The sequence below is a fragment of the Pagrus pagrus genome (assembly GCF_965226575.1).
Source record: "Pagrus pagrus genome assembly, chromosome: 1".
Lineage (NCBI taxonomy): Eukaryota > Metazoa > Chordata > Actinopteri > Spariformes > Sparidae > Pagrus > Pagrus pagrus.
In genome coordinates this window covers 32,705,555-32,730,194 of record NC_140185.1, presented here as the reverse complement: position 1 = coordinate 32,730,194, position 24,640 = coordinate 32,705,555, and the positions used below count along the sequence as shown (strand labels likewise).

The 24,640-nt window shown below is 42.7% G+C and overlaps 1 protein-coding gene across 7 annotated transcripts in view; it reads right to left on the bottom strand.

Moving 5' to 3' along the window:
* LOC311260473 (uncharacterized protein) overlaps positions 1-24,640 on the bottom strand; it is a 125,762-nt gene that overhangs the window by 84,906 nt on the left and 16,216 nt on the right. Inside the window, exon 5 of one of the 7 annotated variants that reach the window (XR_014623023.1) lies at positions 13,074-13,503. The exons of the other annotated variants lie outside the window; for them this stretch is intronic. The gene's annotated coding sequence lies outside the window, so the exon portion shown is untranslated. Of the gene's footprint in view, positions 1-13,073; positions 13,504-24,640 lie in introns of those variants that run through there. 7 annotated transcript variants of the gene reach the window in all.

The following is a 24,640-nucleotide window of genomic DNA, read 5'->3' as shown; positions in this document are numbered from 1 at the left end:
TCTGCAATGTTCAATAGGCCAGCGCTAAGGGGGTCAAAGTAAATGGTGGAGGATTACAAATATGGGGAAACATAACAGTTAATGTACCAAGATAATGTATCAAAAGGCAAAAATCATTTGTAATCAGCTAGACTATACACAGGTGATTTTCAAACACTTAATTCATAGCAGACTGATACAATATATTCCCACCAGGTGACTTTACACAGTTGGTTAGCATCCAGTGTTGCCAGATTGAGCAGTTTTTCAACCCAATTGGGCGGTTTGGGGTTGAGTAAAATGTTTGAACACTTGAATTGTTGTTTATTATCATTTTGAAAAGCTGTGACCAACCACAAAACATTGGTTTTTCATCAATTTTGAGCAATTATTGGTCTGGAATGCATCAAACATGTCTGGCAGACTGTCTGCATCTTGCATGTGTAGTATTTTAAAGCTGTACAACACAGCTGTGACTCTTTGTTTGGGATGTTCAGCTCATTAAAAAAAAAAAAAAATTGACTTCCCTTTTAAGTCCAGGCCAAAAATGTACAGCACAGACGTTCTACAACAGCTACTTGTACCGAATTAATAAAATGCTCTTGGCTTAACATTCTGCATGTCCACTGTAAATCTCCACAAACACTGAGGTTTGTTTGAGAGTTGAGTGACAGCAGAATTGCTCCAAAATTAATGGTAGGGGGCTGCATAAATGGTGGCTAACATTAACTCATTGCTTTTCCAGGTGGTCTGTGGCAAGGTGAAAATGGTCCTGGTCATAGGTCAATCTTTTCTTCCCTCTGATGTGGCACTGTAAAATGCCTGTTTGGCTTTAGACACCAATCAAAGCCTTTCCTGTTAGAAAGATCCCTTGCATTGGTGTGTCCAAGTTCTCCCATGCTGGCTTTGGCCTCGGACGCCCAACTGTGCCTGCACGAAGTATCCTGAAGACAAACTCAGATGAAACCAGCTGGTGATTTCCTCTGTGTTTCAACATTCTGTGTACTATTTCAAGTGGATGATGCAATATAATCCAAAAGTTCTCTTGATGTAGTTATTTTTGATGTTTAAAATGACTAAGCCTGTTCCTTTTCTCTTCATTTCAAACATTCATTGGGGGTGCTGCCTTTTTCATGTTTGCGTGTGTGCGCAGATGTATCAGTGGCTGTGTGAGTGTTGTGTTTGTCTGTGTGTACATGCCTGTGTACACGTCTGTGTGTGCTTAAGCCGACTGAAGGATCACACGCACACGGTAGTGTAACATGAATATTCTCCTTTGCGTCTGGCTGCTGTGGTCTCCCTCGGTATGGGGAGCCGTGTAGCTGGGGGTGGGGGTGGTGGTCGGGAAGGGGTACACTCTCTAATGGGCTACCCAGGGACCTGACGCCACTCTCCAGAGACACATGGGCTCCATACATCCCAGCCTGCAGCCTTTGTCAAAATGCACACTTCCTCAGATATTCCTTTTCAAATCTATGAACTCCAAACTCAAATCTACACCCAATTAGGCTAAGCAGGCCAACTTCATAGGAACTGTATGAGACACATGGCATGAGAAAGTTCTGAAATGGTGTGTGAATGGGTGAGTGTATATTTGCTTATGAGTATGGGGTGTGTGTGACAGTGTAATGATATTAGAGTTCATAACTGCTCATCAGGCTAATACTGCAGGGATTTATTGAGAGAAATAATTAACAAATTAAGAGACATATACATAGAAGTACTGTTAAAAACACTCTCCAACATTTATAGCTTTGCTTTAAGTGTTTCAATACTTTGAGCATGAGTCGATATGTTTCTGTTTTTCTGTCTTTGTGCACATGATCTAAGATGACATTGAAAAAAACCATCCATGCAATAATTACAAAAAATACTGTATGTGTGTTAATCTGAGTCTGCAAATGTTGTCTACGTGTATACGCATGTCTGTGACTGTATACGAGTGATTATGCACATCTGTATCGGTATCAGCAATTGCATGTGATTCTGTGTGTGTGTGTGTGTGTGTGTGTGTGTGTGTGTGTGTGTGTGTGTGTGTGTGTGTGTGTGTGTGTGTGTGTGTGTGTGTGTGTGTGTGTGTGTGTGTGCGCGCGTGTACGCGTTTTTCACCTGCCTCCATGACCACCAAGGAAAGCAGTGTGCCTCCTGCCCCCTTTAATCAGAGTAGCACAATGGTGAGGCTAAAGCCGCCTTATCTCGACACAATCAGATTAGAGAGGATTGCTGCTCTGCTAAGCACCACAAAGTAAAGCGCCCCCCTCCCCCTTCCGGATCAAGATGATTTGATTAATAATTTGTGATCATATTATCCTTTAAGAAGCATAAATTGTTTTATTTTTATTTATTTATTTTCCATTTGTTTCTAGGTTTTTTCCCCTCCCCACAGTTCCTAAGGCTAAACAGAGATTGAAAGATTATCTTCCCCACCTGAGCAAGTGCTCTATCCTACTCCCTCCCACCATTTCTCCCCTCCGTTCACTAGAGGCGGTCTGATGTTAGTTCTGCCAGTGACCAGATGGGGGTGCCATTACTGCTGCACACAGTGGGGGCCTCCTCCACACCTAATCTCATCAAAATAAACATGCCGGCAGTTGTCAGCTTCTCCAGCAGCGAGACGCAGGGAGGGAGGGTGCTATAGAAACAGGTCAGGCTAATCATGCATATAATTGCATTTTGACATTTTGGGCAACTGGGACCAGACCTTTGGATATCAGGTTATCCTCGAAGCACTTAAGTGATTAACAAATGAAAATGCAGCTCTGAAACTTAATTAGATATTATGTCTCGTCCATGCCTATGGGGTGGGGTTTTAAGGTAGCTGTTGTCAGTGAGTGGTTGTGGGGGGGGCATTGTACTTAGTTAAATCAGGGAAGGTTGAGAAATAGGGTTTATTCTACATCACCGTAGACACATCATTGTGCAAATGATTTGTTTCTGAAATTCATCGCTTCTATTTTGGGAATATATTAGTTCTTAAACAAATCCCTCAATATTTACTGCAGTTGATGATTAAAGTGTTTCTGATGCATAGTCTCCAGACTACATGTATGACCCAGGTCGCAATTATTATTAAATGGCAAGGAAGTGAGATCCCTTCATCATTAGCTTGCTTTAACTTCATTGTTTGCTCTTAGGAATAATTACAATTACCCTCCCTTGTGGCACAGTTAAAGAAAAATAAACATTTATCCTCCATTTTCATCAAAAAGCCGCTTTGGGCAGTGAGAAGCCTGAATCTCTCTCTCTCTTTCTCTCTCCCTCACTTTCTACGCCTCCATCGCTCCCCCTCTCACCCAAGAGTAAATTGTTCACATTAGGGAGGTGTAAACAGCCGTGGGTTATCACCATACCATTCTGCAAAATCAAAATTCAGTCGCAAAGATGAAAAGACCCCAGGGTGAAATTGCTCAGCTGGTCTGTAGGAATTTGTTTCTTTCATTACCTAGTACAGCCTAACATTATCTGGCATAACCTCATAATCATTTGACAAAAATGAAGACGTTACTGCTGAAAAAGGTGTGTAATCACTGGTTGCAAAGCTGTGGGTATTGCATGGCCTTGTTTTCCTCTTATATATACAGTATTATATTATTTCTTTCAAAGCAATTCAGGTTTATGTCATTCCAATGTTATTTTCTTTGGTCGTTATAGTTTTTGGGACTCTGCAAATTCCATATATGGTTTCATTAATATGAATATTATGACAGCAATCACCTCTTACTTGACGACTGTGAAGATTAAATATAAAAAATTTGGTTTACTTTCAAATATTGCAACTCGAGTCAATCAACCTTAAATTATGAGTCCCCTAATCCACTTTCTTATTACAAACTGTGCCCTCCTGATGCCATCCAAAGAAAGAACACGATCTACCCAAAAGCAAAAACTAACATTTTGGAAGTGCTATAATAATAATGATATAAGATTGTGATGGGGTAGTATGACCCCAGTGAAGTTTTCTCGGCCACTACCCGATTCTCTGCTTACCACTTCTCTTACCCCCATGTTGGAACCGGCTCCTGAACACGATTAGCTACTTTTCCACTTTACTAATTCATGGGCCAACTTCAGCCTCTGAACACTAAGGGCACAATCCATCTCCTTATCTTCCTTTATCATTCTCTAGTCTATCTGCGCTGCTTTTGTCCCTGTAAAGTACAGATCCACTCCATTTGATTGTCCTGATTCCCTGTCCTGCTTCTGCTCCAGCACACTTGCTAACCCATCACCGCGGGGTCATTCCTCCATCCGTAACAATGAATCCCACTGCCATGCTGTACCTGGAGACTATCTCACCTACTGACTTTCCATATCTTACATCCAAAATAGCAATTTTCTCTCTTTTTTAAGGGGAACTTTCTTTTGTACCATACATTTTTTCTTACAATCCGATAATGACAGTAAACATCACACTATTAAGACAGAAATAACAGCGTTAATTAAATTGTTCTAGAGTGTCAGCCCAGTCCTATAGTTGGCAATGGCACGTGCTCCTCCATCAAATAAATGTATCGTTTTATTTATCATACAGCTACACAATCTCTGGTGTGCCTTAGGCCAATTAAAGCATCAAAGAATCCTAGTGAGGCTTTTCATCCACTGACCACTGGGACCGAGGATGACATAGAAGTGACAAGAAGACATGGCTGTTGATGCTCAGCCCTTAATTACCATTGAATGAAGTAGCTGGATTTATTGAGACAAGCGTAGAACATAGAGTACAGTATATTACAAGAGCATCACTGATGTTGAACACCATGATATTAAATGATTAATAAAAATCATAACGACAGCATTGGATGAGACATTTCAAGTGGATTAATGAGGCACTTCTCAGTGACCGGCATTAATCATGAATATATAGCTGGCCTCATTTTGGTTTACTTTTTTTTTTATGTAAACAAGAAATTATGCAGTTGTTTCATCTTGCATAAAACAAATGGGCCTTTGCTCACTGACAGGCATTTTCTATCTATGACTGGGTTTTACAAAACATTTAACACTGATTAGCTAAATAAGAGCATGACAACGGTTCCAAATAAAGTGAAATATTTTTTAATCGATTGACCCGGGAGCTGCATTACATGTTGATTGTTACTCTTAGTTCTACAATAAAATTAATTTAAAGTGTTACATACAGTTTTACAACAGATAAGACATTAATCTTGAATCCTTCTCATTGTGTTGCAATTAGATATATGCTGCTGTGGCAATAGCGTCACCTGGACATGGTAAAATTCACGAACAAGAGTTACATCTAATTTAAGTCAGTAGTATTAAGTATTAGTGGCGTTGAATTAGATGTGGACATGTGAGTGCTAAAGCTGTCAGCTCCCTCCACCCTATCCCGTTCAGAGCTCATCATCAGCACAAAGACCGTGATGAAGACATGGCTCCCGACAGACGTCCTGGACCATGTCTGTGTTTGTGCCTCTGCTTCACAGGACAACAAGAGCTGTCAGTCAGAGAGGATAGGCGGGGAGAAGGAGGGATGCCAGGGGGGTTGGGGTTTAGGATGTGGGAGGGTGGACGAGGGAAGACTGGGCCTCAGCTGTCAGCTCCGTGCACTCACATATGGTTCAGTGTCCTAGTAGCACTATGTTAAATGACAAAGAGCCCTCCCTCTCCATCATCATAGACAGACACACCTTTACAGACACCTCTGTCTGTCTGCGTATGTGCACACATAGATGTGTACACACACATACACTCACACACACACACACACACAGACCTGTGTGCACATTTTCAGATATGCAGGATACAACCACACAAGCATACATATACACAAGTATGCACACACAAAAACATGCACAAAGCACATTCACAGGCAGGCATACTCATCTCCTGCATTTTGCATAGGTGACACTTTTCATTATTCAAAGCTTCTTTCTGGGGATGTGGTGTGCACATTGAGAGGCGACATGCACTCTCTCCAAACAAGGTACACCTTAATTATGCATGCACAGACTACACGCATTGCATTTTGGTGTCCATGTGTATGTGTGTCTGTGTACGTGTGTTTTGGGCTCACTTGCCTAATTGTGAGTGTTTATATCTGAGACATGTGCACGTGTCCTGTGTGTAAGCATCTTCAGTATACCTTTGTGTGCATATGTTGGCATTTAGATAGTTGGCACCTCTGTGTTTACACCTGCACATATTGGATACATTGTCTTCGTGTATGTCCATGAGGGCAAATGCGCACGCATCTGTGACAGAACCTGTGTTAAAATCCAATATTATCTGCGAACAAGCCACAATAAGTCCCAAGAAGTAAATTCAATAATGGTCCAGTATGGTGCACATGCAAAAAAGCTTGAGAAAGCCAGCCTACGTTAGCCAAACCCATTCAGTGTGAACAGATGAGATGCATTGTGTCATACAGGGCTCCCACCTGACCCGCCCTTAATCACAGCCGACTTCCGCCCTCGACTAAACATATTTGTATTGTTGTTGTGTGCTTAGTCTCTTTATCCGCCTGACAGGGTTTCAAACTCACACGACTCTCCCTGAAGAGAAAACGGTGATGAAACAATTCGAAAAGATGGCGGCTCCTGTCGTTCACTCAACGTTACAGCTCACTGTGAAACACACAAGTAGGCTTTCATTTAGGCGATTACACCAGATTAAAATTACCATTAATGTTGGGGAGCGCGCGTTCCTTTAGAAGAGGCTGCCGCTTTGAGTGTCGACACAACGGCGCATTAGAACAGTGAGCATCACATTAACCAGCAGCACTGGCAGCTCAGAGGTGCAGCAAGACAGGGATTTTCAGCTTGATTGGGTTTTCATCTTGGAGTAAAGGGATGAATTATTTATTTTCCAACTTGAATGTTTGTGTGGGAGAGTATACGGAAGTGTGTGTGTGTGTGTGTGTGTGTGTGTGTGTGTGTGTGTGTGTGTGTGTGTGTGTGTGTGTGTGTGTTCGTGATGGATGAAAAAGCCAAGCCAAGGTAAATACTTTAAAACATTCTACCTTTCTCTTGATGCAGAAAAACAACAAGCTTCAGGGTCAGAGTGCAACGTTCCCAAAAGTGAAATTCCAGCAATTATTCACGGGAGATCCACAGCGGGTGCTCAGGGCAACATGTCCGCACCCTTGAGTGGGCAGAGGAGACTGACAGCCCCATTATAAAACGGCCCGCGTGACAGATAAATATTTCAGACACAAATAAATAAAGGATGCCCGGCGTTTTCCCTCTGAATGACTTTTCACAGCCGAATGCCCACGGCCGCTTGCCCCAGGATCTCCTGACGGCACCCTTCACCCCTCCCTCACTATCACCCCACCACCTATTCCACCTCAGGCTCTATGCGACACCCCAAAACAGGCTGATGTAGCCCCCCCCCCCTTGCACACGACCACAGTCCTCCTCCTTCCCTGTACATATCCCCTGGGCCGACCGCCCCTGGCAGCAGCATGCAGGTAAAGGCGCTGCTCCTCCATTTCTGGGTACAAAGAAGCAATTAATCTACGTGTCTGAGACAGGGTGTCTAGGAAGGCCTTCCTATTGTATTTGTGGATCTCTCTCTGTCGAGCTAACTCAGAGAGCCAGGGTCCATTGTTGCCCAGTAATTACTGTAATGTGTAGAATACATGTTGAATTGTAATGACTTAGTTCTTTGTTTTTTTCCTCTTTTTTTTGCTAATGTTACCTATGAGGTGATTACAAATGGGTCGGGTAGAAGGTTCTCGTGGGATACGTTAAAAAATAATAGATTTCATTTAATAGTAGATTAAGTGTGTTAAATGTCTGTGGCTGTAATAGGCATGGCTAAGCGTCTCCTCTGCCCTCCCCAATAGTTTCTTATGGATTACCTCGCTCTATTTTATTAGGGCGGACTGCCATCCCAGAGGAGCGCGGTGTGATAATTCAATTAAGGAAAAAATTATGAGATGTTCCTGTGGTTACAATCTAAGAGGGGCCAGATGGGAATCTTGCAGCTATCCTCTCCCGTGCCTCCGAGAAAAGAGATGGAGGAAGAGTGAAGAGCGAAGAGTGAGAAAGACAAAGCAGGAGAAAGATAGTGTCCCAGTAGTATCAGCTCTCCCCTCTTAGGCATACACTGGGAAAAGATAGGAGACAAGTGTAAGATGAGAGATCAGAGTAAGTGATGGGAAATCTCAGATCAGCTTCCTCAAAATATAGAACGCCATCTTTTGCTGGGGCTACATTTGTAGCAAAGTTTCAGACAGTTGAAGTTTCTGCCATGAACAGTGCTGCGAGTGACTTATTCAACAGTGGGAGCCATATACTGCATGAAAAACCCATGTAAATATCAGCACTGACAAGCATTGTAGTTAAGGTATCAGACAAGTCCTCTATCTGGCTAGAATGCAATTGTACTGACAGGTTTGCCTGTGTTGGACTCGTCCAAATGTTTCTACTGTGTGTACAGTAGTTTGGATATCAGGCATTTTCTTTGATGTCCTGCTGGGCGGCACAGAGAAAGCAACTCTTCTACCAATGGGACTATTACACCAGACAAGTTGAAATCCTGAGAACACAAGGTCTTTCTGACTGTCTTTTTGTCTGTCTGTCTCTCTCTCTCTTTCACTTTCCCCCTCTCCATCTTTCCCAATATTTCTCTTTCACGGTCTCCCTAACAAAAATCATGTTGAGCGGTGTTAGCATTGAGATAAAAAGAACGCTAAAATATTAATGGAGGTGTGCTTTGTTCTGGTGAGCACAGAGACGGAGTTCTTCTGACTGGTAGAAACCAGGTCTGATTCATTAGCTGGGGTGTCTGTGTGAGGAGGTCCACAGAGGGCTGCCACATCCACTGAGATTGCTGGGTAGGCCACCCCCCCTCCCCACCCAACCACCGTACCCCCTTCCAATCAAGCCGTCCCGTGCACTCGATCTGTCTCTCTCCTCCTTCCTCTTCATTCCCTCCATCATTATCCCCCTCCTCCTCATTCTCGCTGCAATTCTTTAACCCCAAATTCTCTCAAAACCTCGCTTTGCTGTATTGTGAATTCTCCTCACATTAGCCTCTCATCCTCCTCCTCCCCTGTAGTGATATGGTTCCATTTACCTCCGCCCAACTCAACCCCCCCGTATTCATGTTGTTTGTTCTTTATAATGCATCTCCAAACGTGGAAGTGAAAGAGACCAAAAAAAAGAAAAAGAAAAATGTGTCTCTCAGCTCCACTCGACACTAGATCGTGGGGTAAACAAGCCAGAGACCTCAGAGCTGAGATCTGGTGCTACACTTTACCCTCAGTGACTGCCTTTGAGAGGTAAAGCGCTACGTATTCACACACATTTTTGAATTATGCCGGTCTGCGCTGGGGAAGACTGTACCACAGGGAGAGTCCAGCTTCTTTCTCTATCGCTCTCTTCTCTCATCTTTCTCTCTACCTCACTTTCCCCTTTCCCTGTGAGACACAGATGATCAAACCATACTGAGTGGACACAGTCCCCCCACAAACTGGAAGGGGAAAACCTAGAGAGAGTAACAGAAAAGAGAGATGGAAATTATAGACTGCTCCAAAACTCCTTTCTTCCACAATCCCTTAAAAAGATGAGCTGCCTCCCCACTGAATAGGGAACAGCTCATTGGGATAGTCTAAGAACAAGATTGAGGATTTCTGGGGTATGTTTTATATTCTTTTATACTTTCATTGAAAGAAAAATCAATAGAGAAACATGAGGGGAAAAGAGAGAAAAGATAACAATGAGGCTACACAAAGTAAAGTTTCACAGATGTCTCGATACTTGTTAAGAAAAGTACTACACTTGTGACTTTGTTTCAGGATTAAAACTTATTAACTTGGGTTTCTGTGTAAGAAAACTCTTGAACAACAGTGACTTTCCAAAACATTACACTGAAATGAGCATATGACGACTTCTCCATTAATAGGTCGAAATTCGTAACAGATGTACACGAGCTTTAATGTCTGTTGTGGTTTACACGCATCTACTGCGGCTTGCTGGAATGCTGCTCTATTTTTCGTCAAATGGCTTGTAGCAGTCCAGAGGGAAGTTGGAGAAATATGGGGACACTTGTTCTGCTTGTTCTTTTTGTAAACAAGACTTGACAACCTTACCTGACGCAAGACAGGGATAATGCACTGTGCAACAGAAACCCAACAACTGAGATTCTTCATTGCCTGAAATATGAGCAGACAAGTACAAATCAAGTCTCACATCCTCTATAGCCACTCTTGTGTTAGGTTTGAGTTATTTAGATTGATATTACGATGTCTTAAATTTGTTGTTCATGGTATGTTTTTGCTGAATTAAACAGTTTATTCTGCTTTATACAATCTTATGTTTAAAAGCACACAATTGGGTGTATTATGACATGCACAAATCCACACAGACTTACATGCGCACACTACACATACATTTACCTTCTCACGCACACAAAGCTCTCTCTCCTTCATACACACACACACACACACACACACACACACACACAAGCACCCTAGCAAGCAAACAAGCACACAGATGAGCCACGACAAGCTCAAAATCCCTTTATTACCTCTCGTTGTGGAGAGGATGCATAAGTGGCCCGCCAAGTGCTCCCCTCTCTCTGTATATAAACCCTTAAAGCCTCGTCTCACAACCAATGAAAGGCCGGTGCAATCTGTAAGCAACCCTGTTCCCATATGGACCAGCCTGCCATGGGCCTCGTTTGCCTTTGTCCTGTGGCTCTCTGAGGGCCGAGCCCCGCACGCCCCAGCCTAGCTCCAGGCATTTATTAAATATGCACCTTCCAGTTGCTGTGAAGAAAGATCCCAACCAGCTAATCTCATCACAGGCTGGGGACCCTCCACATATGTAAATCTACATCTGTTCCCCTTCAAAGAGAGAGATTCTCCAGGATTATCCCGCACACAGACCCAGACGCATACACACATGGACATGGACACACACAAACACATACACACGCGCGCACACACACACATAAGTACTTGTTTCTCCCACATGGCCACTGCCAATCAAGAAGTCCCCCCTCTGCTTGTCTGCCATCCCCAGACTCCAAACATACCCTCCTTTCTCAATTAGCTTGATGACAAGCAATGGCCAAGAAATTGCTCTTTGTGTCATTGCTTTGTATTTTCCTTGGTGGGAAGTGACAAGGCAAGGCCTTACAAAACCTGCCCAACGCCTAAAGGCTGTGGCTGGCATTGGGGTGCTGGGGCTGGGCCAGAGCCCATAAAGAGTAGCGCCAGAGGCCCAGGAAGCTGGCACCATACAGAGAGAAACATCCTATAGCGCCCTGGGATATCATTATACATCCCTGCAACACAGGATTAGCTTGCTCCCTGACTGGGGGCTGCCATGAGACGGTCTATGGGAGAGACAGCTTCATCAAATATTATTGACTGACTGGCAGATGACAGTAGAGACGGCTAAATGTAAGACTCTACTGTAATTGTGCCACCATCAAGCACAAGCTCCATACATATTCATATTAAGACAGTTCAACCCATAATGCAGTAGATAAAGGTGAGTGAATTATGATTTCTATTGGATTATGTTTGAGACCCCCAAGGAGAGGGAACACAGCTGTAATCAGTTTGCTTGCACTGTATGTGTAGCTGAATGAAATAAAAAGATGTTCATTACCTACATTTAAAATACAAGTATACATCAATACATTATGTAACTAAACACACATCATCATCACCATACACAGATGATTTTTGTTTTCATTGTTTTTCCTATTAACGGTGTCTGTTCTCCTTACTTACTTACATACAGTGGAATACATTTCATTTTTATATGAGCTTAAGAAGATGGTGAAAAGGTGGAGAATTTCAGAAACCAAATTCAGACACCGTGTTTCACCGAGTTTACATATAAGACATGACTGAAATTTATTCCATCACATAAATAAAAGTCTTTTATTCCACATTTGCTTGACTACTACATGAAACTTCCTTTGTTTTCTTGTCATAATCACCAACCCAGTACTGACCTGCCTTAATTAGATATCACAGCGATGCAATGTGTACAAGGTGCAGCCCGACAAGTGCCTAAAAAAACTTTTTACAGTACATTCAAAGTGTAACTAAAAGTCAACTGTCAACTGTTCATACATCATAGTTTAACACAAAACACCGGGACAGCAACAGATTGCATGGGTGAAGCTACCCGCTGTATTGTATGTAAGATTACATATTCTCTATGACTGAGCCGTGGTTTGCCTGGGGGTTGTAGACAAGAGGAGGCCCAAGTTGGCCCAAATTAGTCATTACTGCAGTGCAACCATATCAGTAGTCAAAAAGCATCAATCAATCTTGAGTGTTTGCTTAAACCCTGGTGAAATACTATTCATCATGCCTGCATAGCCATCATAGCACAATCTTGTGGTGACAGTAGCACTGACATAGCATGCTTATACATGAATACTACTGGTGACAGATGAATATGTTAGCTTATTTTACTATTGTTACACTGTGTGGTTGCGGGCTCTCAAAATTTGGTTTCTTGAAATGTTAGTGGCATGCAGTGTGATTTAAAATGCACCGCACTTCCTAAGGGTCTAAATATGGTTCTGTCTGGCCCTCCATTCAAAATGAAAATATATGTTTACCTTTAAATACAGATAGGACAATATACAGCCACAATATACAGATTTTGATGTGCCATTTCCCCAATGACCTGCACCACTGTACATATACTGTTTCACCAAAATCAATCAGGTATATGTTGAATTTAATTCACCTTGAGGTGGAACAGTGTGTTCACATGAGCTGGCATTGTATAATTAGATTTTAGAAAAAAGGCTCAAACACAAAGAAATGCCATCTGACACGACATAACACTTACACGGAGAATGGTTGTTAAGACGTGTTCGATAGATCCGATTTGCATGTTTAATTAAGCTATCAGCTCAGTACAACAGAGACCCAAAACCTAAAGCCGCAGAGTCAACAGCCCCTGTAATAACACCTCCCTCCGGTCAGAAGGGCTGAGGAGAAGTGGAGGGAGGAGAAGGAGGAGGAGGAGGAGAGGAGGCAGGCAAAGAGGGTGTGTGTGTGTGGGGGTGGGGGGGGGTTGCAGTCAGTCACTAATACACTGAAAGGGAAAGCGCAAAGCTTTTCATTAACACCCTGTGAAAGGCACATTCACACTCCAGCCCACTAATTAAGTCAGGCCTCACTCACTGGGGAGCAGGAGTAAAGGGGAGAGAGGAAGAGAGGACAGAAAGAGGAGAAGAGTGGGGAAAGAGAGAGAAAATGAGGAGACTTGGAATATTGAAAGGAGGAAAAGAGGCAAAAAGTGGAGTTGTGAGATGGGAGGGAGAGGCCGACACACAGAGCGAGAGCGAAGGAGCAAAAGGAGGAGGGAGGTGCACAGATAATATCTCTGCCCCTAATCAGGTTGATTTTAAAGTCACTCGTTGCCAGTCCACTGCAGGCCTCATTAACTCGCCTCTGGCTGGCATCATTGTTCAGGCAGCGTTTGAAATCCACCAAAGGAATGTAGATTTGCTTTAATCCGGGCCCATCAAAGGTAACACTGATGCTGCAGTGACGCTCTGCCTCTGGATTAGGCCGAGCTACAGGGGAGAGAGAGAGAGAGAGAGAGAGACGAGAGCGGGTAGAACGAGAACGAGAGAGAGAGAGAGTGAGACCCCTCCTCAAAATTTAACCATTTCAAATTCAGTAGGTGACAGGTCTCAACAGCCTCACCGGCACTGAAGATGACACTTTCAGGCGGCATTTGAATAATCTGGATGGTCCAGGTTACATAATTATGCCATGACAATTTGGGCACATATGTCAGAGTACAGTCTGGCAGCCAGTGTGTCAGTGTGGGGAAGCTTACAAGGGTAGGGATAAGCGCCATACTGTCCCTGCATTTACTCTCCTCCACTGTGTTCTGCGAGGTGCTGATTTGGGAAAATTTGCAATTCAAAACAACTTTTTGAAAAGAATATTTTTTCGTCTCATGAATACAGAATTTGGGAGGCAGGGTTTAAATTGCACATAGCAACAACGGGAGACCATTTTGTGGTTAGCCTACCTCTGGCTGTGTCAAAAGATGAGGACTAAAGACGGGCAGGGTATCTCGGAAATCACTCTATCGTGGCGCTGTGCTTTTTGTCACGTTCGCCATTTGATTTGTCAACCGGGAAGCCCAGTTCAAGCCAACAAGAAATTCTACATGCTCCAAAAGGACGGTCCATTCGGATTACTAAGAACTGAGATTAGTCAGGTTGCGAGGAAAAAGAATATCAGTGCTCGAGGGGCAAATGCAACAGATGAGCTTTAGCCTCATACAGAGTGCGTGATGATGCTTGACAGCTGTGATAAAAGGCATGCTGAAGTACACACTTTTATCACTTTCTGACTGTATCTTGTTTTCTGAAAGAGTAGCCTCCACTTGCAGGGAGAGCACTCTCCTATCTGGGAGACCTCCGAGTTCTCGGGTTAAAAGAGTATACCGACATCTCATCTTTATTCATGAGCAAAGCCACTACAGTGGATATTAAACTCTAAACAGTTTCAAGAATACCGAAGAAAAGAGCATCCATCCGCTGAGGCTGCAGTCCGGCATTTCTACATTTGTGGCAAGTGCTAAAAGGAGAAGTCCACACAATGTATGTTTTATGCTGATTCTTAGCATGCTTATGACATGTTAAACATGAGTTTCAGGTGTCACCAACCGTGCCCCAGCATGCTTTGCCACAGTCAAACCCCAGTGATGCTGAGGATTCTCAGGGGACCTGAGGGCGAGGCGGAGAGCGGGGGATAAGTAGGAGTGGCAAAGAGGCGAGAGATTGTGGGCATGAGGGTCCTAGGCTCACAGGGGGAGCCAGGTTAAGCCAGTTAAGGGCATTAGACCTCCAGGCTGATGAAAAGGGGCCCTCCCAGATCAAATTGAAGTAAATCTAGCCTAAATCCACCCTACAAAGGGAGTTTAGACTTCGCCATTGTGCAGGCCAGAGTAAACAGGGGGTCCTTGGGTAAGCCTCCCTTCACAGGGGACAAAGGCAGAGAGTTGAGGAACTGATCTTACCCCAGTAGGCCAATGTTAGCACACAGATCACAGGGTTAGACACACTCAAACCTATCAGCTGCTACACAGGCCTCTACGGTCACAACACTCTCCTAAGCCTTAAACAAGCTATAAGTTCTCCACTGGCTCTGACACTCTAGCATGCCCCCCGTGACTGCTCACATTTTGCCCTGAAGACAGGAGTGAAGATAACTTTGTGTTCAGTCGCTGGCTCTTGGACAGACATCTCAAAGCACAGTTTCCTCACCCTCCTGGCTGTTTCACACGTCCTGGCATTTTTCTTTCATAGGCTAAAAGGATTGTTATTGCATTGTGACTCTACGACAACTGACGAATCAAGCCGCCATCATCCTTTTCGTCAAAGCACGAGGTGATTTTCCCAGATGGCCACTGGGCACTTGGCTTTGAAAGCAGGATCACAGTGGCAGGGGAAAAAAAAACCTCCTCATTCACGAAAAAACTTTCCAGAAAAGCAAGCATAATCATCCTGTTAATGGTTCTAATTGAGGCATCATCATACCCGTCACACTCCAGCTGAACCTAGCACAATAAATATGTGTTCAATTAGGATCCATCAAACGCTCCCAGCCACCGCTGCTGGAAAAACAAAGAGGGCCCCCGGCCCATGGGCCTCGTTCAATTCACCTGGCAATCATATTATGATGCTCTCATTTCTGACCTGCTTCAAATTATCTCTGGGAAAACAAAACCCTTCTCCGATCCATTTGTGCCAAGACGATTGTTCTTCCTCTCCCGAGTCAAAAACTTCAGCAGATTATAGCCTCTTTGTGCTTGAAAGGTACTAAAGTAGGTGTCAGCTACTATTACAGTCAAGGTCTACACAAACATGGACTCATACACACAGACACACACACACACACACACACACACACACAGACAGAGGTTACAGGCCCGGCAGGCATTTCTGTGAGCCTCCGAAAAAAGCCCACATTGCTTCGGTAATTATCAGCCACGGAAACCATAACAGTGTTCACACAACAGAAGAATGCAAAAACAAAGGAGCCATTCAGCAGCTGTAACACCCAAGGTGTTTTCATAGTGACGGCCATCTTGTCAGCTGACACAAGCTGCTGAATGAAATGAAGATAACCACCGCAGGCAATCAGGTGCTTCTTCTATTTCCAAGGCATCTATTCATAACACAACGAGCATGGCTGTGTATGCATATATTTGTGTGTGCACGGCTTATCTGAAACAAAGACAAATGAGCTATGTGTGATGGCTCCGTCTTGATTACACATCTGATGGTGAGGTGCACAAATAGATCACTACAGTTCATCAGGTAGTCGGTTAGTAAGAAGAACATGTTGATCTGCATTCATTAACAAAAATGAACCCGTTTGTGAGTACACGGGTAGAAGTTTCCAGCTACTGAAGAGTGAAAAACTAGATCTTTCCGAGCATATTAATATCAGGGATGAAGCCAAGGGACGTCAGTCAGCAAACATGCAGCATGTTTTTCAGTGGCTACAACTGAGAGTTTTACCACATGGCTGTGTGTCGGTGCGCAGGCTTGGCCATGTGTGCAGGCTCTAAATGAGCAGAAGGAGGGTAGAGGGCTCGTCACAAGCCAGGCTATATAGGAGATGATAAACAATCCAGCTGAAGTCAGCCATAAGGAGAGTCTGCCTGTCAGTTCTCTTACCCTAGAACAGCCTGGGGTTATCATGACGTGCCAGCACATTTGGTGCGAGCGTTTGACTGCTTCACCTCCTAATCGTGCCTCCTCCGGGCAGTGCTCTCCTTGGAGACCTCCCATCCTCTCCTCTTCCTGCTCCCCCTCATTCAGCAGACACTGTTACATTGAATAGTCCCATAACTGCGGATGGAGGAAGCTTGTAAAATTGAGAGAATTGTTTCTACAGTGGATGTGTCCGATCTTACTGCTCCCAAGTTTATGTACATGCTACGCCTCTTAATGTGTGGATTTTCAATGTTGGCCTTACGCTTCAGTTTTTGCCATCATGACAAATGCTGTGTTTACTGACAGCTAAGCAAGTGCTAGCAAATACCCATGATTAGTCAGCAAAGTAAACTGTTTCCTGCCTACATGTGATTTACCAATAAATTGATGGCATAAAAAAAAGGATATTTTAAGTACTGTAAATATAATAAATATAATTGAAAGTTATGTCTGTTAAATAGAGATGGCCTGTTCATGTCGACCTCCTAGTGGAAATTACAAGGACTAAATGTGGACTATATTCTGGACTATATTCTGAGCTCAAACATCCCCCACTTGGTATCACAAATTGCAGCAGCTATCAACAGCAGTTGCTAATTGTAGCTCTGTAACCACCAGTGTTGGCATGCCAGGATGCTGAAAAAACTACATCGGGCCTGGCACCAATTTTGTGGGATCTAGCACTCCATCTGTCACTTTTTCCTGGTCATTTCTTGGAAATCCCTTAAGAAGATAATGGGTTAGGTGGCAGGCTAGTGTTATTCTCCCTGATACCGTCAGTGAGCATAATATGTGCATCTGTACAGTAGACTCCATTGCTGCATTGCATGTAGTAACCATGCATTTATGAACCAACTTTCCCTAATCTGCACATCTTTATAGTGTCCAGAAGTAGCCATGTGAATAAATGGACATAAAAAGTTCCTTTATCTGATGTAAAAAAAACAGCTAAGGCACATTTGACTCGTAGTCTAAGAGGTGCAGTAAAGGTTATGTAGCACTGCACTAAAACACTTCCAGTAAATTTGACCACTGTGTTTCATTGCTTACTATATTTAACTCGTGATCACACACAGCTATGAACAACCAATGAAGCCAAATAATAAAATTCCACTTTTCCACAGTCAAAACTGCACACACAGCCCCAGTTAAGACTGCATTCATTATCAGGTAGGTTTGTACGAGAGGATTCAACCACTCTTAACAACATTTCCAGCTCTAATTATTGTGACAGTGTCACAACTATTTTCTTTCCCCATGTAAGCATCTATTTCCGTGGCAGAGGCAGGCTGTTTGTATGTGGCCTGTTTAGGCCACATCTTCCTCTGCGGCTTGTTGTTCTGCGCATTTCTGAACCCACCCATTTATTTTGGTTTGTCATAAACTATATTTATCTTTTTCTCTTTGACAAGTGGGACTTGAAAAAGAACATAGTGTAAAAAGCAAAGCCCAAACAGCTCTCCCTTTCTGGCTCTTTCACTGAGTCTAAAGAATTACTGTAAGTCTACAGTATATACAGTGCCGCCATTCTGTAAGCCAACGTTTTGATTATTCACGCAATGCTTTAACAGGCATGTAATTGTAACTCGTAAAAAGGCTTGCTGGTCAACATGTTGAAAAAGACGATGTCTACCGTAATAAAGCACACATGCACACATCAGAAAACATATTGGGAAACCAAGATGCAAGATGATAAAAAGTACAAGATAGCACAATGTTTCTCAAAACTGTCTAAATAAATGACGTAAAGCTTTAATGGTCACACATAACAGGTAACATCGGCCTCTACAAACTTAAACTTTGTTCTCACATTTTGTTTCACTCAATTTCATAAGAATAGATCAGCCGGTGAGTGTTGAGTGTCGACTGAGAGCCCTGCCAGCAAGGGGATTTTGAAACTGACGGCAAAGATAACTTGTTGTGAAAATGTTCTATAACGTCATATATTATCTTTTAGTTTTCCCTCTAAAAACAGCACTGCCCCGTAGCCTTGTCCAACAAATTTAGCCGTGACAGTAGTTCACGGTCCATCATGCCTGTCTGTCTACGCCGCTCCACCGTGGAGATGTATGGATTAGACAATACAAATGATCTTCTCAGGCACGGACAAATGTTGCTTTGGTAATTCAGCATTTGAATATTGAATGTAATGTGCCAGTTTCTCAGATCAGCGTTTACTCATTTAAAGAAGTAGAAAGGAAGGCTATCACACGTCTTGAAGTTCTTGCCATTTTACATTACAGTAATAAAACGGCTGAACTTTCATAAATTGCAGAATGTTTTATTACAATACTTCTACTGTTCATATCTTTTGCCAGTAAAATGACAGTTATTATCTCTGGGATCATCAGTAATGTGGATTTAATGGCTAACTGGGTAAAGGCATGTATGAGAACAAGTAGAAAAGTCTGGTAAGTTCAGTAAATTACATCAATTTATTGGTTCTGTAACCAGGAAAATACCAGAAAACTCTTATGGAATACTATACCATAATATTACAATATACAACATTAAAGATGATGTCTAGTCTCATATCACGATGATGTAATATGGATATATGATTTCTTTGTTTTCATTGTCTCTACATTGCTGCTGTAATGTAATGTGAGACCATTTGCAGGTTCGATCAGACTTCAGGGGTGCCACAGGTGCCACCCTGCTGGTTCAGAGCTTGTGTCTTAAGTTATAAGTTGACCTGGACCTGGTTGACTGGGTTTTCTCTGACTCTTGTTGCTCTTTAAAGAAGCATGCTGACTAAAAGAAAACAGACGAGCCTGTCCACCCACACAAACTTCCCTCTTACGCTAAGAATTTTGACAGCTCTACTCTAAAAAGCATTGCGCAGATTGAGCGAATAAGCCACAGCTAGAACTTGGAGGCTTAAATGATGCAAGAGGGTGGGCAGCTACTCAGGAGGATGAATCAGAATTTCTCAGTGCATGGGTATACACTCTAAATATGAATTATTAAGTGGCTATCATACCCCCATAGTATGAAAATAAATCCAGGGGTGGATGAAATGAGAAGGGGCTGAGGTAGTGGACCTGAATACTGATGTGGAAAGAGATCCCAGAGGAGGTACAGGTACTAAAAGGCCGCCAGGAAGCTTGCTTGGATGTCCGGCTGCAAATGCCTGATCATGCCTTTTAACCTTTTGACATGGCGGATCACAACACATACTGTGACCATAACTGCTCTGACATCTAAGTGGACACTTTGTGTCCTCATATGATCTGGTGAAGCAATGTTATTGTTAGGAAACTGTGAAAGGTAGCATCGTACTGGAGTATCAATTAAAGACGAGCCATATTTGAATAATAATAATAATGAAGAAGAAGAAGAATATAATGATATATATATATATATATATATATATATATATATATATATATATATATATATTCTCTACAAAAATCTTATGGTGGCAGTACAGTCATTAGTTTTTTGATGTCATGGACCAAAGTGTAAGAAATCTAAACAGTCTCGGAGTATTTTTAAAGAAGAGATGGACTCACCCACTTATCAACACCACCATCCTTATGCTGCTACCAGAGGGGCAAAGTGACTGCCCCTCTTCTCAACCACAATGCTACTTACCATAAAAATTTGAAGGAAAACATTGGCTCAACCCTGTTCTGTAGGACTATAATAAACACAGTAAAACTACAACATGGTCTAATTATGAGCCGCAAATCCAGTGATTATCTTTATGTGATGAAAGGTATACATTTGTCGGCACAGCAGAACACTATTTAGAGTGAGACAGTGTGGACTCACATCTTTGTGACTCATCTACCTGAGCAAACATAATTTATTCATCCTTACCCTTCTGAAGTGATTGTTTTTTTATCAGTGAAATAGTGGCAATATCCTGCAAGTAGGCAGATTGCTCAACAACTGCAGATTCATAAACATTTTTTGATGTACAGTTAAATGTCTCAGGCAGGAGGACAAAAGAAAGTGTGGGTAACAGTGACATATAAACACTATTAATACAGTGAACAAATCTAATGGGAAAAAAACAAAGGCTGATGCAGGCTGTGGGTACCATTTGTGAGAGATGGGAGGCTCAGGAGTGTGGAGGTAAATGTTATTGAGTCTTTCACCACAAGATGGGGTCTGTCTAGGAGGTCTTATTCCTCTGTGCACATGCTTATGTGGCTCTGGGACACAGTGCCCTGGGACTGTCACAAACCAGAATTACATAGCAACACAATTCTGATGTTCACATCATACTCCTTAAATAAACTCACCCATACACGGAGCTAAACTGGTCTAGTTACACATCCACCACATTTTGGGACAGCAGTTGTCAACTTTACAGGCTTTGCACATGTTAAAAATAGATCAGTCCACGTGTTTTCTTGAATTCTGCTCTCCAATTCAGCGGATGTGTATTCAGCATGTGAGGAACTGCTGTAGTTGTTACTTTCCCCATTCAGTACAGTAAATTTCATTTGACGGATTTCAAGACAAAGCCTGCTGACTATGAAATAAGTTAATGTCATAGGGGGAAAAAATCAAAATTCAAAAACCATATGCACATAATATATTTCTTACTGATAATATTTTTAACTTGAAAGTACTGAATGCTGACCCCACAGCAGGAAGGACACTGTGATCACATCTTGCCTATACTACAAAGGCCAATTTCAATGGGAAAACATCTGGAAAACTGTTGCCCAACAAAAGACTGTTCGAATGAACTGAGGTTTCACAGGCCGCAGTAAATTTTATATACATCAAACTCTGTTTGTTATAGTAAAGAGATGAAAAGCTCAAAGCAGAAAACATATTTCATGGTCCTAGGTCACACCAGATCCAAGCTGTAACATCTTAACACATCACACCTGATCACACAGCCTTAAAACCCTAACCGCTGCATGATTCCCCCATAGAAAGACGTACCAGATCGAACCTTTGGGAGTGCCGCCAACTAAACCTCAACCATGTGTGCAGCAGCTGACGCAGAAGTATGTGAACAAAGTAAAATTGCAAACACTGAGACTAACCAATCGTAAGTCTAGTAAAAGTCAATGCCCAATAAATATGCCTACACTATGAAAGCACACAAATGCTTGTGATTACAGATCCAAATCCGTACGTGATATAAAGAGTGCGAGTAAAGGCACATTGTCAGCTCCGATGTCTATCTCGTAACATATCGCAAGGACTTTGCCTCTTACAATAAATAATGATGACACTGGTTTATGGTTTTGTCAGAGAATCAAATAATCACTTTCCTCTCTATTTACCTTGTAACATATTATTTATAGTTTGCTAAAGAAGAAAAAATCAATTCCTGGTAAAATGACAGTATATATAATATATTGCAGATATAAAAGAGAGCTAGAGAATAAAAGCGATTCCGAGAGAGCAGTTGTTTGTCTGACCGTTCATCGGCCCTATAATTCACTCTTTATGTTGTGATGTCTTAAAATGGGATTTTACAGTCACTGCTTTTATTTCCACATAAAACAGAGTCTTGTACTGTATAAGCCTGTTAAGAGAGTATCCAACGGTATCTTGCAAGCTTGGTCCCAAAGCGCCCAAACTACACAACAAAGCATAAAGAATGTACTGGTGCCAGAGTCTGACCGTCTGCTTTCACTATCACAGCCGGCTGTTTGTTCTTCTCTTCTCTCTCTATCTCTCGTCTTCCCCACGTCTTCCACACTCCGAGCACCAAGAGGAGTATAAAGACGGGAGCAGTCCAAGAGGGAGAGGGAGGGTTTTCTAGAATTCACCTTTTATCTCACATAGAGAATGTGGCAAGCGGAGTGTAGGAGGGGAAAGGAGCAATAAAGTGGTAGGGAAAATCAGAGACGAGAGCTGAGGGAGAGATACAGAGAAAGAAAGGGTGTAACTGAGGAGAAGAAAGGGTTGGTTCACATTTCTTTTCTTCAGCATATATTTAATGTTCTCTGATATGAGAAGGAAATGTTAAGAAGTCATTCCAGAGAGATACAGAGAGCATTGATACAGCTTTCAAATTCGACTTTGCTGACCTCAAGCTTCAAAAGTACTTCCAACTGTCTGAGCTACCCACCAATACAGCCTATGTAAATAAATGGAGTTCACTGCCTTCTTATAATCAAATTTGTAATAATATCATTCCACACTATATTCCTAAAACACACCAACTCTTTACCAAGGTAGTTTAGTTTACCTTTTCCTCATAAATCATTCCCTCTATGCTCTCACCTGACAACCCAAATAAAGCTGTTTCTGAGCAAAAACTGTACATCCTCCTTCTCCATGCACTACAGTCGCCCTTAGGTTAATTCAAAAGATTGCATCCAAGGGTAAGTGAAGTGTGGTTTGTTTGCTGTGAAATGTTTTTAGCTGCTGTCTGTCTTAAGCTCCCCTCATCCTGCTGCAAATCACAGCTGTCTGACTACAGGAGAACCTGGTGTAGCAGCAATCTGGCAGAGACACCACAACAAACCGCTCAGGAGAGGCCCGCAATCACATCAGGCTGAGTGATAATACACTTTAGAGTGGAAGAGTTTTGAAGGCTGTCGATGCGAGTGCTGCTGGCTGGACTGTTGAGTGCTATAAGGAGATACTGATTCCCTGCTGCCTATATATCACTTGACAGGTGACGACAGGGGGAGGGGGAGGAACAGAACGTGGTTTGGGTCTCTCCAATGTCGCATCACTCTGGGCAACCAATGAGAGGTGATGGGGGCTTATTGACTTGTCGGGCTTGATGGGCACTCAGTGGTTGACACAGCTGCAACCAACATCCTTCAATGCTAAACCAAATGGCCGAGCATGATCAAATCCTTTGCCCGCTAACCTCTTTACACCGAGATATTCTGGAGATTAACCTCAAACCTGCCATCACCACCCACCTCCCTCTGGCAACAGGGAGAAGTGCATTATGAAGATCGATGCCGTATACGCCATTTTCATCTCTCCTTGAAAGTGTGTCACGAGAGGGTTTCCAAAAACAGTAATTCAAATCCTGTCTACCTGTCCTGGCACAACCTTGACAAGGACCTCACTTTATGGGCTTGTCTCTGTGAGCAGAGTTCTGTTCATTGTTGTTATACCAAAAAAAGGGTCATTTTAGACTAAAGTGTTTCAGCAGGGTTTTTCAATAAAAGAAATACACTTGACAAATGTTCTTTTTCACTCACATTAATGCTGACGATAGGACAACACTGTTGTCCAAAGAATCCAATCACTTCTGAGATCATTCAGAAAGAAATTGCTAGGAAATTCATGTGATCAGTTTTTTATCTGTACACATGGTTTTCATTGCTTTGAAGAAATCCAAGTAAAGGGGCAGTATAAAAGTTGGTGTGCCATGCTACTATCTCATAACAGGTGTCTCTGCTCAAAGGTAAAGTAATCATGCTATGGAATAGCAAGCTCCCTCCTTCAGACAAGACTGTGAATTGAGATGAACCTACTTGAAATGAACTCCTAATCAGCCGCCAGACACAGACAATCTCTCTGATGACTGGTGAAGGGTATTCATTGGAGAGGAGTTTAACATCATTGCGTCTGATTGACTGGGCTCTCAACCACCGTGGGTTAAGGGGGCTCCAGGGGTTAGCCTGGTCAGACAGAACAAGTGAGAGCGAGAGAGAGAGACAGAAAGAAAGGTAGAGAAAGAGAGAGAGAGAGGGCCCGTCGGTAAATGGGCAGTCCACAGAGAGTTGTGCAGCAGTCTAATGGAGCCTCATCACGGCCAGTCTGTCAGTCAGTCAGGTGAATCAAGGTCTAACGGGGTTCTAATGAAGACAGCTTCACACCAAGTTGTCTTGAAACTGCCCAGCTAAAAAGCAGACACACTTATTATCCATCTTCCATACAGTGGAATATTGGCCACTGAAAGTCACTAACAAGAGCAAAGGAAGATCCAACTTTTAGACCGACAAAAGACTCTGTTCATTCTCTTTGGAACGAACATAGCGAAGAAACAGCGGGAGAGGAAGTACTGTTGCACCGTACAGCT